Source organism: Heterocephalus glaber, unplaced genomic scaffold (genome assembly GCF_053883595.1).
Source record: "Heterocephalus glaber isolate CG9 unplaced genomic scaffold, H.glaber_assembly_v1.0 deba00000071, whole genome shotgun sequence".
Lineage (NCBI taxonomy): Eukaryota > Metazoa > Chordata > Mammalia > Rodentia > Bathyergidae > Heterocephalus > Heterocephalus glaber.
This window is the reverse complement of record NW_028258137.1, coordinates 1,333,065-1,344,778: the sequence shown is the minus strand read 5'-3', so window position 1 is coordinate 1,344,778 and position 11,714 is coordinate 1,333,065.

Genomic DNA, 11,714 nt, shown 5'->3' with positions numbered 1-11,714 from the left:
CTAGCTCGCGATCAGCGGGAAGCCTGGATCAGCTCCTGGGAAGAGGGCAGCAGCGCTGGCTTCGGAGCCCTCTGGTTCTTGTGGCCGTCCGGGCTGCACAGAGGATGTTACTGGCTCTTTTTTGAAGCGCCCTTTTCTCCCTGAGCCCCTAAAAGAAATGGTATTTTTATTTCTCCCCTAAAATAAACGGTAATTTCCACAGGTAGGAATTCTCCTCACTGAGCCCTTGCCCACTGACAGCAACTGGCTGCATCGCTCACCCCAGACCAGTGACTCAGCCGCTCTCCTGGGGCCCTGGTGGGACCTCGGAGGATAAATGGTTAGGTTTTCTACTGCTCTAAACCCAACACTGGCCCAAACCCCGCCAGCTGGTCATGTTCTCCAGGAATAACTGTGCTCGCTAAGATCAGCGGTCAGTGCCACAGCAGGGCCCCGCGAAGTTCTTGGCAGCTCAGGCCAGAGATGGCGAAGGTGCCAGGACTCGGCTTGGCTTCTGGCCTAGGGCGCCTCTGCCATTCTTCTCTGAGCAGTGCAGCTTTCCCGGCCTGTGCTGCTGCCTCCCAGGATGCAGCGGGCCACGTCCTCCCAACAAGGCCAGGATGGATTACCCAGCGCTGTCACAAAGCTCAGCCAAGCACGGCCCCAGGCCAGCGAATGCTGTTCTCCGCTAGTGAGTGAGGGCCAAGGCCAGACTTGGGTTTTTCAGGCTGGGCAGACAACTCCACCTTGGGCCCCAGTGGAGAAGGCCCCATATGGCTTGCTGTGGGTGCCTGAGAGTCAAGGAGCTCAGCTGTTGCAGCAGTGTGAGCATCCGGGTCCTCTGCCTTCCAGACTGAGAGGCCGAGCCAGGGAGCAGGCCTTGGGCTGGGGAAATGTGGCCCTGCGGCCCTGGCTGCTGGGCCTGGGACTTAGGCTTTAGGCTTAAGTACCTCAGGGGCTGTGCAGCAAGGGCAGGGGCTGGGGAGGAGCAGGAGCCACTGCTGGGAGATGGTGAGGGGCAGGGCAGGGCAGGAGGACACCAGGGCGGCCACATCCTGGAGCCCAGAGGAGCCCCACTGGGGTAGGGCTGATGGAAGGACCTCCCCGATACCAGAAAAAAAGACAAAACTAACCACAAATTTACAGGAAAAGCTTTACTTGGAAAGTTAGGAGGACAGCAAAGGCCACTTCTGAGTGGCCCAGCCACACGGGGGGGGGGGGGAGTGTGTGTGTGTCCAGGGGCTGGGGTCCGGTTGGTGGTGACCTCAGTCCTGGGGTCGCGCCTCTGGAGTCCCAGGGCTGAGGGGCGGCTCTGTTCTAGGCTTCTCCCCGGCCGTGGGCCCCACCCTTCCCAGAACACAGGTGTGCAGGCTCAGGGTGACCTGGAGGCCGCCCTGTACAGCTGCCTGCACCTGGAAATCCCCATCCTGGAGTCCCCAGGGCAAGGAAGTGAGATTATGCAAACTCAGGGCTCTTCAGCCAGGTGTTCCCAACTCTCAGATCTGAAGCTGGAAGACTCACTGCCCCTATGCAGTTTAGACGGCCACACCTGAAGTTTTAAATAAGAAAGGCTGCGAGATGAAAGTCACCTGCTCTTAGTCTCCTGCCTGGGATCTGTAGGCCCAAGTGAGGTCGCAGTTCACAGCAAACGTAGCCTGCAAGTCCCTGCTGACCCAGAAGAAAGCCCAAATCCTGCCTTTAACGAGCAGCAGTTCAGGGCCCAGGGTTCTGCCCGTTCCCCGGCCCCATGGTGTCCCTGACTGTGTCACAACCTAGTCACGGAAGAGGCTGCTGTGGAGGCCTGGGCTGGCTCACCCAGGAGGGGGAGCAGGAAGCCCCTGAGGCTGCGTGTGACCTGCGCCCAGGCCGCCTCACGCCGCCCAATGCGTGCACCTCCCAGGACGCGTCAGGGGTCCCCAGATCCCCACTGGTGCGTGTGGTCCCGGCACTTCACACCTCCTTGGTGGGGGCAGCTCAGCCAGGCTCCTGCAGAACACTCAGCCCCGGCGTGGTGGTGCACAGCTGTAATCCCAGCACTCGGGAGGCTGAGGCAGGAGGATTGCTGGGAGTTCAAAGCCAGCCTGAACTACATAGTGAGACCCTGTCTCAAAAAACCAAAAAGGATGGGGCTGAGGATTTAGCTCAGTGGTGCTGCAGCTGCCTTGCAAGAGCAAGGTCCAGAGTTCAATCCCCAGTACCAAAAAAACCCAAAAAAACAAAAAGGGTGGGAGTGCAGACTGGTGCCACCACTGTGGAAATCAGTATGGAGATTCCTCAAAGAACTAGGACTAGGGCTGGGGATTTAGCTCAGTAGTTTTGCTGCCTGCTGAGCAAATGCAAGGACTAGAGTTGATCCCCGATACCAACACAAAAACAAATACTCCCCCTAGGATTAGAGGTCCCATTTAACCCAGCTATTTCCCTACTGGATATCTTACCAAAAGGATTTAAAACATCATACTATAGCATTATATGCGCACCCATGTTTATAGCGGCACAGTTTGTAATAGCTAAAACTTGAAAACAGCCCAAATGCCCATCAACTGGTGACTAGATAAAAAAAGATGTGGTTTTTGAAAAAATAAAATAGAGTACTACTGGGCTGGGGATTTAGCTCAGTGCCATCGAGCCTGCCTGGCAAGTGCAAGGTCCTGAGTTCGATCCCTGGTACCAAAAAAAAAAGAAAAAGAAAAAACAGAGTACTACTCAGCAATAAAGAACAAGAAACTAGAGACATTTATAGCTAAATGGATGTATACTGAAGCCATACTCTTAAGTGAAATAAATAGGACACACGTGTGCAAATACCAAATCGTTTCTATGAGGACCAAAATCTATAATAGATAATGAGAAATAGGAAGAAAAGGTCCAAAGGGGAAGGGGAAATAGGAGGGGTAGGAAAAAGGAAAAAAATATGAGAAAAGGAAAACAAAGTCTTTGTAAATAGGGAAGGGCAGAGGGGGTGAAGGGAGGGGAGGGGGAAAAATAAGAACCAAGATACATCATGTACAGGTACAAGTTCCCAACGATGAACATCATTGTACTGTATGCCTAAAATGTACCAATAAACTTAATGAATAAAATTTTAAAAAGAACACTCAGGAGCCTGACCCCAGCGCCAAGAGCAATGGGGTGGGGGACCCCCACTCTGCCCACGGCAAAGATGAAGCCCACTGAGGTCAGGAATCAGATGTGCAGGAGCCTGCCAGCCCCCCTGCTTGGTCTGTGACCCTCTGTCCATCACACGCTGGGTGGAAGAGCACCCCGAGAGGCAAGTCCCTGGAACCCCAGAATGTCCTTACTGGGAACCACTCTTACAGGAGTCAGTGAGGTCACCAGGATTAGTTGGGCCTAAACCCTATGACTGCTGCTGTCATCAGAGGTCACCAGCCGGGTGGTGGCGCACACTTGTAATCCCAGCACTGCCAGCAACTGAGACAGGAGGATCTCAAGTTCCAGGCAATTTAGAGCCTGTCTCAAAAAATAAAAAATAGAAAGAGGGAGAAGCTGTGGATGAGGCTCAATGTGAAGACTCTAGGTTCAGCTCCCGGTGCTGTAAACAAAAAACCAACAGGTCAAGGGCAGCAGGAAGCAGCCCCTACAGCTCTGCAGGAGCATGGCTGAACCCTTGTCTCGCACCCTAGGAGGTGCATGGGAAGCACTCCCACCCACTCAGCAACGGCCGCTTTCTGGGGCCACCCTGTGAGACTTCCCCCACACACAGTGCGTCCTCTCCACGGCCGGGGTCCGGGTGGCTCCTCAGGTGCAGCCCCACCTTTCTTGGGTCACAGTGTCCAGCAATGTGGCCCCATCCTTCCAAAGGTGGGGTCCTTCCCCCAGCAGGGCTTAAATCAGCAGCTCTGGGGACCCTGGGAGCCCCGGGTCCATGTCCGAAACAGCCTAAACAGTGGGCATCCTGGTTTTACAGACAGCTAAGTTAGGTGCAGATAGGCAGTCAGCGGGGCTGGGCCCTCGGAGTCCGTGCAGAGGATGAGAACGTGGCACAGAGCGGCTGGAGATCCGCTGAAGACCAGGTGGCGAGATAAAGAGGAATGACCAGGCCTACAGGCCTCCCCGAGGGATAAACAAGGAATTGAAGATTATGCTATAATTGGCGTCACCTGGTCCAATAAAGTCTAGATAGACATCAGTGGCCAGGGCTTCCCAATCCATCCCTTCCTGAGAAGGTCCTGTCACTTGCTGCGTGACCTGCTCCCCCCCCATCAATATTACCTAAGTGGCTACACTTGTAATCTCACTGATTGATACTAGTTTTTTTGGTACTGGAGATCAAACTTGGGACCTTGCACTTACAGGGCAGTCTGCGGAACCACTGAGCTACAGGCCTGGCCTGGTTTATCCTAGTTTTGACCCACATTGTACCCACCTCGTGATTTTGCTCTATAAAACGTCCCTTAAGAGGGCCAGGGATTTAGCTCAGTGGTTCTGCCGCCTGCCTCACAAGCGCAAGGACCCGAGTTCGATCCCCACAACCAAAGGATTTAGCTCCATGGTTCCGCTGCCTGCCTTGCAAGTACAAGATCCCAAGTTCATTCCCCAGTACCAAAACAAAACAAAACAAAGAATTGGGCACCTTCACAGCAATTAGACAAGAGAAAGAAATAAAAGGAATAAAGATAGGAAATGAAGAAGTCAAATTGTCAGTATTTGCAGATGACATGATACTCTATATAGAAGACCACAAGAACTCCACCAAAAGTCTTCTAGACGTAATAACCAAACTCAGTAGAGTAGCTGGATACAAGATCAACACACAAAAAAATCAATAGCTTTCCTCTACACGAACAACAGACTCAATGAGAGAGAAATAGGGCAAACAATTCCTTTCACAATAGCATCCAAAAAACTGAAATACCTAGGAATCAACCTAATGAAAGAAATCAAAGACCTCTTCTCTGAAAACTATAGCACTCTGAAAAGAGAGATTAAAGATGATATCAGAAAATGGAAAGACATCCCCTGCTCCTGGGTAGGAAGAATCAACACAGTGAAAATGGCTATACTTCCAAAACTGCTATATAGATTCAATGCAACCCCAATTGAAATCCCAGCACCATACTTCATGGACCTTGAGAAAACAATCTAAAAATTCATTTGGAACAAGAAGAGACCCAGAATAGGAAAAGCAACTCTAGGCAACAGAGACATGGCTGGGGGTATCACAATCCCCAACCTGCAACTATACTACAAGGCTACTGTGATAAAAACAGCATGGTACTGGCAAAGAAACAGACCTGAGGACCAGTGGAACAGATTAGAAGATGCAGAAACAATGCCAGACACACTCAGCCATCTCATCTTTGATAAAGGAGCCAAACACCCTCACTGGAGGAAAGACAGCCTCTTTAATAAATGGTGCTGGAAAAATTGGGTTTTAACTTTCCAAAGATTAAAACTAGACCTACATCTCTCTCCATGCACTAAACTAAAATCGAAGTGGATTAAAGATCTAAATATTAAAATAGAAACGCTGAATTGGCTGGAACAGAGGTTAGGAAGAACTCTTGAAGACATTGGTGTAGGAAAAGATTTTATGAACAAAACCTCGGTTGCCCGTGAACTAGCACAAACAATCAACAAGCGGGATCTCTTCTTATTAAAAAGCTTCTGCACAGCAAGAGAAACCACCAGCAGTGTGAAGAGACAACCCACAATGTGGGAAAAAATCTTCACCAGTTCTTCAGACAAAGGTCTACTATCTCAAATCTATAAAGAACTTAAAAAGATCAGACCTCCCAAATTTAAAGACCCAATCAGAAAATGGACATTTGAAATGAACAGACATTTCTCAGACAAGGAAGTAGAAATAGCAAATAAATAAATGAAAAAATGTTCAACATCACTGGTCATTTGAGAGACGCAGATGAAAACAATACTGAGATTCCAGCTCACCCCAGAAAGAATGGCTGCTATCATGAAATCAACCAATGACAAATGCGGGGCTGTGGGGAAAGAGGAACCCTGCTCTATTGCTGGTGGGATTGTCGACTGGTGCAACCACTGTGGAAATCATCATGGAGATACCTCAAAGAACTAGGACTGAAAGTCCCATTTGACCCACCTATTCCCCTGCTGGGCATCTTCCCCAAAGAATTAAAAGAATCATACCACAGCGATATACATGCACTCATGTTCATAGAGGCACAGTTTGTAATAGCTAAAGCTTGGAAGCAGCACAAATGCCCATCAACTGGAGACTGAATAAAGAAGATGTGGTTTTCTATAAAATGGAGTACTACTCAGCCATAAAAAATGAGAAACTAGAGACATTTATAGCTAAATGGATGCATATTGAGGCCATACTCTTAAGTGAAATAAATAGGACACATGTGTAAATACCGAATAGTTTCTCTGGTGTGAGAAACTGAAAGTGTAAATAAGGACTAAAATGTATAATAGGTAATGTGAAATAGGAAGAAAAGGGGCAAAAGGGAAGGAAGTGGGAGGGCTAGAGGAAAGGATAGAAGGGAAAGGAATTAACATGAGGAAATGGAAAAATGGAAACAAAGTCTCTGTAAATAGAGAGGGATGGAGGGGTTGAAGGGAGGGCAGGGGAAGGGGAAAATATAAGAACCAGAGAGATTATGTAAAGGTGCAGATTTCCAGTGATGAATGTCATTATATTGTACACCTAAATGTATCAATAAAATAAAATAAAATAAAATAAAGAAATTTAGAAGACAACCCACACACACAAAAAGAACTGGGCTCCTTGGCCACCCACTTTCAGGTCCCCTCCTGTCTCTCTCTCTCTCTCAATAAAGTTTTCCCACTCTTAACCTGCTCCCTTGTTCCTTAGGATTCATTCTTGGATTTGGGGGAAGATGAATGGGCGTCTCTGACATCTAGCAGGTTGGGAGTTACATTTATTCCCCTGTATCACGTGGAGAAAAGGGGTGAAGGGAGCGGGAAGCAGAGGGTGCGGGGCCCAGCGAGTCCCACTGGAATGGAAGCGGGCCGCCTGCAGAGCTGTGGAGAATGTGCAGAGACCCCGACTGGACTGGTCCGGACTGTGGCACCGAAGAGCTCAGCTCCTCTGGAGAATTAGCACCGCTGGGCTCTGAGAAGGAATTTGTCTGCAGGGGGTGGGGTCTGCTAGTGCTCTGAACTCCCCTCACGTAGGATGAGACCCAGATTTTCCTCCCCAAGTGGAAGGAAGGAGGGGAACCGACGTGAGGAGGACAAGCCAGGGATGGGGCGCAGCCCCAGGCTTGGGCCCCAGGCCTGCAGGGTGGGCCCCTGACCTCCGTCTTACTCCCCAGTCCCTGGCTTACTCCAACTCTCAATAGGTGCCAGCAGGGAAAAGGCTCAGCCCAGGCTGAGAGGGTGGGGTGCTGGGCGCCCCCAGGCAGGGCCTGGACTGCAGGGCACTTCGCAGTAGCTCAGGACCAAGGCCCTGCCCAGCAGCCTCCCTTTTTTGTTTTTTCCTTGAGACAGGCTCTCACTATGTAGTTCAAGTTGGCCCGGAAATTCACCATTGAGCCCAGCTCAGCCGAGAGCTTGTGGCGATCCTCCTGCCTCAGCCTCCGGAGGGCTGGGATTACAGGCTGGGATACCACGCCTGGCATAAGGGTTTATTAGATACAGGACTCACTCAAGGTTGGAGTTCGGGGGCTCAGAGAAATGAGACACCGTGCGGCTGGGAACTGGGACCCTTCCTGTGTTGCGGGTGGTGGGAGGCTGTGGAATCGGGTCACCCACAGCCAGTCTTGTAGGAGAGACAGTCTGTTCCTATGGGAAATCCTGAAAGGGGACCGCTCACGGGTGACAGAGGACCCCGTGAAGGAACCGGGATTGGGCAGAGCCCTTTGCAACTGCAAGGGGGCTGCCCAGGTTTACTCTGTCTTGGGAGAAGGAAAAAGAAAAACCGGGGCTTAGGTTGAGAAGCTGCTGTTGCCTTCAGTGGACCGTGTTTAAAATTCACGTCTCCTTTCTCCTGCCCCACCTCACCCCCAGTGTGGCCCGAGAACCACCTCAGAGGCCAGCGCCTCACCAGCGCCCCAGAGGTGGGAGAGGTTTCCTGAACTGTGAACACTGAGTGAGCGGCTGGCTCGCCAAGGGCTCCTGAGGGCGCCGTGGGCACCTGTTCTCCTGCCCGGCCCCGACTCCTCCCGCCTGGAGGCCCCAGACCCCTGCAACTCTTGGGTGACGTCCCAGGCCCCGGCCGGGGTCTCACTGCCATGTCCCGTGCCCCCCAGGAACCCTGTGGCCCCTGGCCCCGTCCACTCTGTCCTGTGCCTCCGTGACGCTGTGGCTCACGAGGCCTGCACGGTCCGCTCCCTCCCCTGCCCTGGGCACACACGTCACACTCCGTGAACACAGCAGCGGTGTCCAGCGCGTGCTCAGTGTGCACGCCTCAGCGTGGCTCCTCGTGTCCCGCGCTCTGAGGAGCCACAGCGCCCTCGGCCAGGCCTCCTGGGCTGGCATCTTTGAGACTGAGCGGCCTGGACCCTGCTCCCTGCTTTCAACACAGGGCGGGCGTCAAGCAAGAGCAGCTCTGTCACCCGAGTGAGGCCCTCTAGGGCTGCTGAAGGAGCATCTCCAAGGCCGCACACCGCCAGGGCAGGGCTCAAGCACAAGCCCAGCCTGGGCAATTCAGTGAGGAACGGAGGCTGGGCTGCGGGTGCGCTCACTGCGAAGGCCCTGGGCACAGTGGCGCTCACGTGTGCCAAGCAGGGAGAGTGCAGGCTGCCCATGAGAGGCAGGGGGCAGAGAGGCCCTGGGCCTGCCCGAACCTCTCCCCAGCCTCGAGTCTGGAGCTGCCGGGGATTAAGGGCTCCTCTGAGGATCCTGTGGGCCCGAAGGCGCCTCCCACGGAGGACAGGGTGGCCTCGGGTCTGAAGTCACTGGCCACATGCCCGCTCTCCTCCCACTGCAGAGGGCACCGAGGGAGGGGAACCTGGCACCCCTGCCACCCTCTTTGGTGGGAAAGCATTTGATCTCCAGGAACAGGCAGAGGCGAGTTGCTCGCTCCTGGTCTCCCATGCTCCAGAGGCCAACGCTGATCCCGCTAATCCCGGCTGTGCCCCTGCTTGCACCACTTAGTCACCTCAGCTTCGCAGAAGAGCCGGGTTGTGTTGGAACCGGGCCTGCGGAGTATGCAGGGCACCTGGCCTGCTCGTGTGGCCTTGAGGGAGCTGTAGGTGGCCATTGGAGCGCCTGAGTGTCAGGGCGGAGGATGCAGCTGGCCACACAGGGTGCAGGCCAGGCAACCTTGGGGTGCAGGGCTCCAGGCAGAGGCCCAGGGCCGCTCTGCACACCTCACACCAGCCATAGCTCCAGGTCACCCCGGGGAGCAGTGGGACCTCAGGAGCCCTGCTTTCTCCTCTCCCAGACGGGGTGACACCATCCGTACCCTATCTGGCCACACAGGGTCGGTTCCCTCCCTCTGCCAGCCCAAGGCCCCTGTGCCAGGCCAAGAGCCCACAGGCTGGGGCTGCACTGCCCCAGAGGGAGCCCCGTACTCCCACAGGGTCCCCTGGGCGAGGGCGCCTGCCTGCCACTGCCCTGTTCCCCGCCTGCAGGCCCTGGGGCTGCCTCTGGTGCCCTCTTCTGCCCCAAGGGCCGGGGCCCTGCTGCTGCTCTGTTCGGGTGGCTGGTCTGTGTGGTGTGCAGACAGTCCAGGCCCTGAGGCATCAGCAGCCAGGAAATCGAGACCAGAGTGGACCCAGGCTGGGGCGGAGGCGGGTCCTCTCCTCGGTGCTCTCCGGCTCCGTAGGAGCCACCTGATGGGTCTCAGCAGTGCAGGCCCTCAGCCCACACCCCCGTCCTGGGAGCAGGCCCACCAGCGGCTTCCACTCTGCTCCCTCCAGCATCAAGGCCCCAGCCTCGGTTCTAGGGAGCAGTTTTCTGGCTCTACCCAGCCGCTCGCTCGTGGTCCCCATCTCTGGCCTCATCAGTCGGCATGGTTTTCGCACGGAGACCAGCACAGTGACACAAACACAAACTGACCTGTTACTCAGCGAAAACATGATTTGTGTTCTGAAGCGGTCACAGACTTGAAAGGGGTTTTGTTAAAAACTGTGTCTCTTCACTTGGGCCTACAAATGCTCCATAAATACCTAACAGTGGAACAATCGGGCGTGGTGTGGCACGCCTGTGATCCCAGCACTCGGAGGCTGAGGAAGGAGGATCAAACGTTCAAGGCCAGCCTGGGCTACAGAGTGAGACCCCATCTCAAACTCTTCTTCCCCAAATCAAAAGCAAATAAAAGTAGAACAAAGCCTGACCTTTACTTTGTGAAACTCTTGGTGGAACCCTCCTCAGCTCCCCAGAGCCTGGTTAGTCATCCAGGGAGTGCCTGTCTAAAGGTTGGTGAAGCCAGGTTTAGCAGTGCTGTTTAGCCCCTTAACAGCGTTCCAGACTGAGCACCGGGACAGCCAATTTACAGGCCCTTCAGCTACGCTGTGTCTCCACTGCCCTAGCCTTGGGGTTACCTGCAGTGACCCTGCTGTCAGCCTGAGTCCTCCCATGGGCACCACGTGGCCCTGGAGTTGAGGGTTCACCTGAGGCCTCGATGACCACACCCTGGCCCACCTGACGCTGGCCTCCTGCTGGGGTGGCCAGGCTGACCCTGCATCAGCACGGCTCCTTGAGCCGCCTGCCCTGAAGTCCTTCCTTTCCCTCCTTGCTCTTCCTTTGCTTTGGGGGACCACCTGGATCCTTGTCAGAGCTCTGACCCCTTTATTTTCTCTCACCTTCGTCAAAGCTTTGTCCTGCTTCAGTTTTAATTTCCATCATCACTGAGGCAAGGACCCGCGTTGCCTGGAGGCAGGATGACCACGCAGGCTTCTTCCTTCCAGGCCCTGCCCTCAGGGCCAACCCAAAGCCCCTGCCCCTGGGGTCCCCTCGGGCTTCACTTGCTCCCATACCTGCTCTTTCCTGCCTCCCCCCCAGGTGATCTTCACCTAACCCTCAGCCCCTCCTTGCACAGTCCTCCCACCAGGAATCCTTTCGCAGCTTCCCCTGCATAAACCTAGGTTTTTCATTTCACAATCTCCTGCTTGACACCTGTTAAAACAGCTCCGTGCCCTGCAGGAGATGACAAGCCTCCTGCCTGGCTCCTGCCTGGCTCTTCCCCTGGCCAGGCAGCTCCGGGCTCCACCCCGGGGCCTCTGCGCTTACTTCCTGCTGCCGGCCCCCCAGGAAGCCCCTGCTCCCCTCCCTGCCATGCGCTAGTAAGTGTCTTGGAAGAAACAAAGCCAGTGCCCCTGTTCCGTGGGCTCTGAGTGAGGAGGTGGTGGCCGTGACTCCGCACTGGGGCCCCGTCCTGTGTCTTATGGGGGGCTGGGAGGGGCTCGTCCCAGGGCTGCCGGTGGTGACAATGCTCTGGGAGCAGCCAGGTCCGTGGCCCACAGCCAGTCCTGCCACAGACAGCACGCAGGCAGGGCAGGGACAGCTGGATGTCACAAGGGTGCTGACTTCCCAAGAAGCAGAGGCCACCGGGGCCAATGGTGACTGTGCTTGAGGCCTGCGTGGCCCAGCAGGGGAGAAACTCAGGCCAAGGCAGAGGACAGGGAGCCTGCTGGGTCGGTACCACCTTGCCTGGGTCTCTTCAGGCTTCCAGGGCATCTCCTGCCCTGGGGTTGACAGCCGGGACTCCTGCCCTGGAAGGCCCTGGGCAGGGTGCCCAGCAGGCAGGGCCTGGGTGGTGGTGGCCTGTGGAGGGACACAGGTGTAGCCCCTGGACAGCATAGGGGCTCGGAGACGGTGGG